Raw genomic sequence first — 5,426 nt, 5'->3', positions numbered from 1 at the left:
AGGCAGTGACAAGGTCTTGTGTGTCCTCGCTCTCAAACTTCATGGCCGAGAATTTATCACTAAAGGTGCGGTTATGTTCCGTGATGTTACTGTCCATGTAGTGGCTTCTCTCGGTGTAGGTGGGAAGTGGTTGGATAGCAGGATATTGGAAATGCAGAGATTATTTGTTTATAGGTTAATTTTAAATTGTCCCAAACTGCTGGCAGTCTTTGATAGTGTATGATTTGAATACTAGAGAATTACACAAGCACATGCACACCATCACACCCACATGCACAGTCACACACACACGCCCACACGATCACGAGTTTACTTAGTGACAAAAACAGGTAGTGCAGGACAGAGCCATGTTTATTGTTTATTGTTCTCTAACACAAGCCGTAACGGACAGTCATCACGAGTGTGTGCTGCCCTGGGGCTGGTAGAGTATTTCAGTGCATCATGGGATACGGTCAGTCTTGTTCATAGCGGTCAATCTTGTTCATAACGGTCAATCGAGGAAGGTCGCTGGAACAAAGACACAAATAATCCTTTAGACTGTCTACCAAGGCTTTGTATCATTTCAAACTTTCTTGAATTAACTACAGACACGCAGAAGGGATGTAATGTTCTCTCCCTCTCTTTCCGTGCGTATTGAAGTAAAGATGTTCTTTTGTAGAATGGTTGTCTGTAAGTTTGTCTGTAATATATAAGCTGTCTTAAACTGTTCTTTCTGACTGGGCAAAAACAATTAAAACGCGCTGTTTTAACTATGGTATGTTATAGCTATAGCATTTGATAGCTATGGTATTTAATAGCTATGGTATTTTAACATTTGTAGTATTTTTCACGAGATTATGATGATAGCAACTGTCGTGGGAACGACATGAATGCATTCGATAAAATTCTGTCGCTTTCGAGCATTTATTTGACATACAAATTCCATCGAATTACCCACTTAAACAAAAACAACAATAACAAAAACCAAACAAACCAGCCCCAGAGGTAGTGATCAAGCAAACGAAAGAAACATCTAGAGCTTACTCAGAAGAAGCGTTGTTCAACGTCCACCAAGACACGCATCTGGAGACAGACACATTGCCATCAGTGATTACTGACAAATTACAAGTCCCTGGGTGCACATTGACATCAGTGATAAATAACAAATTACAAGTACTTGTTCACATCCAAAACAAAGAAACAAAGAAAGAAACAAACAAACAAACAACAATAAACAAACAAACGAACAAAACAAGAACAGAACCAAAACATAATCGTTAATTTTCCATCGATATAATATTCAGTCCTCGATCGTTCAGACAGTGTCAGATGACTTGTGTGGATTTGCATGGTGCTCAAATGAGACTGTCTACATTTAAAAAGCGATCGCGCAGACCTACCCATCGTACGCACGCACACCACACTGATATTTGAAGTGGAATTGCGTTAATTGTGTAATACTTACTATTCAAACTTGCTTGGAAACTACTCAAAGCATTCGTCACTGCGGAAATGGTGGTGGTCGAAATGATGCTGGTCGATGCGCTGACGAGGGTACTGCTGCACGGTTGAAGTCTGGTCAATACGGTTATGGCAAATCGCACAGCCAATGAGACAAGGGAAAGGACAACAGAAAGAGCTGATGTGACGCCAGCTAGCGTGTTGAGAAGACTAGTGACCAGACTTAAGGCCGTGGAGAGGAGAGTAAGGATGGGTGTGATAGACACAACACCAGTTATACCCCCTGCAACCGAAGTCAAAGAACCTACACCCAGAGAACCTGTAAGCGAAGACAAAGGACCACCTTGACCCAGAGAACCTGTAACCGAAGACAAAGGACCCGCTTGACCCAGAGAACCTGTAACCGAAGACAAAGGACCCGCTTGACCCAGAGAACCTGTAACCGAAGACAAAGGACCAGCTTGACCCAGAGAACCTGTAACCGAAGACAAAGGACCAGCTTGACCCAGAGAACCTGTAACCGAAGACAAAGGACCCGCTTGACCCAGAGAACCTGTAACCGAAGACAAAGGACCCGCTTGACCCAGAGAACCTGTAACCGAAGACAAAGGACCAGCTTGACCCAGAGAACCTGTAACCGAAGACAAAGGACCAGCTTGACCCAGAGAACCTGTAAGCCAACCAGCTGCGTCCAAGTCCCGTTCTTCCGGAACATGAGCCGACATGGCGGCTGCGGCCAACACCAGAATCAGCACCAGTGTCCTCATGGCTGTGAGAGATCTGTAACATAACAGGCATGTTTGTTGTCACAACGGTCACAGTTTGTTGTAACTACAGCCACATTTCTTGTCACAACATCACATTTAACTCTTGTTACTGCTGTCAGGCCAAAGACATCAAGCTCAACATTTCTGTTGTTCAACTTGTAGAAGATAAAGACAGCAACGAGAGAAAAGCTGACTGTGCGAGCTAAGTATTGTTCTCATATTAGACATTGTTTATCAAATTCATATAAATTTTTGCTTGCATTATTTGTTTATGCATGTGAATGTGTGCTTCTGTGCTTGTGTATGTTTGCGGCAGGTTTGGTGGGCTAGTGGGTGGATGGGAAAGTGTTAGTTGGGGTAGAGAAGGAGTTGAATATTTCTCCTGCATGCTTGGAAGTCACAAGTTTACTGCAAGTCTATAATGGTGTATATACGGGGAATTTGATTTGAATGAGTGTAGTCCTTCAGGGTGTCAAGAAAGGCTACATATATCTTCAACATACGATAAAAAAAAACTAAAGATATGAAAATACAGAGAAGCAAAATTTCTGAAATCATGTTGAACTTGAACAAAGATAGACTTACAGGAGTAACCAAAGTATTTAACTCACCACTCAGTAGACGACTTACCGGTTCAGAGCGATGCAAGTGATGCAAGTGATGTTGTGGGAATCTGCTTGGTCTCTGAAAGCTGGTTGTCTGGGTGACAAAGTGGCGAGCTTTTATAAGCGAACGTGTCACGTGATGCTTGACGTAAAAAGCAACGGAAAAGTTGTGGTCACTTACAAAAATAACAGAGATGTTTTTGTGTCCGTGATGTTAGTGTGGACTTTGCACCAACAATCTGAAAATCTGACTTGCAACAATATTTGAGTTTGTTTTCGTGCACCGAAGGACTTCGTGAAAGAAGCGGACGAGTTCAAGAACAACTGCTGTGTCTTATCGATATCTCATCACAATGAGTGTTCCTCTCAACAACTAGTCAGTTGAAATCTCCTGTTGGAAGGTCAACCAGAGAAAGTGAACGGTGATTTAGCACTCGATTTTTTACTGCGCATTACAAAGAAGGGTAAGCAGAAAGTAGTACCTTGCAATAGAGTCCACGTGTAGAATATTCCACATAAACCCTACAGTGCACTGCGTATCAAAGTTGTTGTGGCACCTACAGATGCATCCACCATGCCTTCTCTACAAATTAGAGTGAAGAAGATGTAAAGGCCGCTTTTTACCTGTAAATGTCGTTCGAAGTCAGTAATTAGCTGTCAGCAGTAATATAGTTAGAGGCTAGTAATTAGCTGTTAGTAGTAATATAGTTAGAGGCTAGTAATTAGCTGTTAGTAGTAATATAGTTAGATGGTAGTAATTAGCTGTCAGTAGTAATATAGTTAGAGGCTAGTAATTAGCTGTCAGTAGTAATATAGTTAGAGGCTAGTAATTAGCTGTCAGTAGTAATATAGTTAGAGGCTAGTAATTAGCTGTCAGTAGTAATATAGTTAGAGGCTAGTAATTAGCTGTCAGCAGTAATATAGTTAGAGGCTAGTAATTAGCTGTCAGCATTAAAAGAAAAAGGCCGAGTCGTAGCCTTTTGAAAAGTTTGGTGGGTCATGGACATCAAGATGCGTTTATTTTATTTTTTTATTGGCTTTGGAGAGCAAAATTATTAGGGATAAGAATATACCTACGTTTGTAAATATTTTTTACAGAAAAAGGTAGAAATGTCTTCACACAAACATTGACAAACATATTCTATAGTAGACATTAACACGACTTTTAGCACTGAGAAGAAAGGAAAGATAAAACATCAGGTGTGATTAATCTTGGATGGCAAGATAAGAAGATAAGAATGTAAATGAGGGAACTGAGTTAGAAAAACGAAATTCAGAAATAAAACGAGACATGCCAATAGCAGTGATCTACATTTCTTGAAAGGACACAGAGGGGCACGAGTTTTTATTTTCTCTCCAGACTCTAACCTCCCCACCCGTTACCAAAAAGGTCGTTAAAGTCGGATTAAAATCGAAATTATTGTCCACGTCACATCACATCAGCACTGGGCTGTTGACAGAATGACATGACAAAGTGGTGTGACAGTGACACACAGAGATATACATAGACACATAGAGAGGGGGAGAGAGATAATATGATATATAATATATATAAAAGAGAGAGTTTATAATTATATATAGGGAAAGATCTCCATGATCAATGATACTGCACTGTGCTAACAGGCCGAGAACGACACTACTGTAAGTCAATTGACAAAAATTGAGAATTTCGAACATCGCAAAGATTGATTGATTGATCATTATTTCAAGGGTGATTGCTACATAGAAATAGCGCAAACACTACTGGTACAATTCATCATTCAAGTTGAATACAATTTTACCTTCAATACAATTAGTTAAGTTGCATGAATTTTCACGATGTACACTGAAACTTTCTCATATTACGCGCACGCGATGGAAAGCATTCAGAGTCGTCCTCATGTCTCTCCTGTATTTACACTTGTAGAGCCCAGCACGAGTCTTACCCAAATTAGAGATTGCAATGTAACCTAGAAAAACCCTTTGCATTGACTTCACTAACAATTAAAATATCCTCATACAAGATAATCAGATCGGTAAAGCTGAAAGGTCTGTCTGGCTAAAAAGCGAACCCCAGTAGAAGTATTAGCAATGGTGACATCACAGCCTTTAAAACCAACTGATGCTTGTAACACCAACCAACAGGGATGAACTCGTGACCTTTTCATAAATAAGAACAAATGACAAATCATAAAAAACAACACTTAGAGTGAACTGAAGGTAAAGTAAGAAGTTCTAAATGTGTCATTGATCAGTTGTGGCTTTTAGTGAGCAGGTAGCGATGTGTCGGTACTCACACCACATTAACACACGATGAACTGATTAAAGGGAGTGAACGCATGGACAAACCGTCTGCAGTTACTTACCTCCCTTTATCAGCCGTTTACTCCTTCCATCACGACAGAGAAATGAACGCTGTGCCTGACCGGGCGACATAGTTGATGACATGTTGTTGTTGTTGTTGTTGTTGTTGTTGTTGATGATGTTGTTGTTGTTGTTTATGATGATGATGATGATGATGATGATGAAAGCTGAGAGGAAAGAAACTACATCGTATTATTAGAAGTGGAAGTTAGAAGTGGCTTTAAGTTGACAAAATAATTATATTAATTGTTCTTTCTGTTACTGGCAGATG

At 40.3% G+C, this 5,426-nt stretch overlaps 1 long non-coding RNA gene across 1 annotated transcript; it reads right to left on the bottom strand.

Annotated features, from left to right (window-relative positions):
- Positions 1 to 333: 333 nt before the first annotated feature.
- LOC112573852 lies at positions 334 to 2,932 on the bottom strand. The gene is made up of 4 exons (XR_003101290.1): positions 2,838 to 2,932; positions 1,445 to 2,220; positions 1,024 to 1,062; positions 334 to 507 (listed from the first exon to the last, which is right to left on the bottom strand). It is a non-coding gene; the product is annotated as an uncharacterized LOC112573852 (long non-coding RNA).
- Positions 2,933 to 5,426: the final 2,494 nt, after the last annotated feature.

This window comes from Pomacea canaliculata, linkage group LG10, assembly GCF_003073045.1.
Source record: "Pomacea canaliculata isolate SZHN2017 linkage group LG10, ASM307304v1, whole genome shotgun sequence".
NCBI lineage: Eukaryota > Metazoa > Mollusca > Gastropoda > Architaenioglossa > Ampullariidae > Pomacea > Pomacea canaliculata.
Note: the sequence above shows the minus strand (reverse complement) of the source record. Positions and strands in the feature narration are given on the sequence as shown.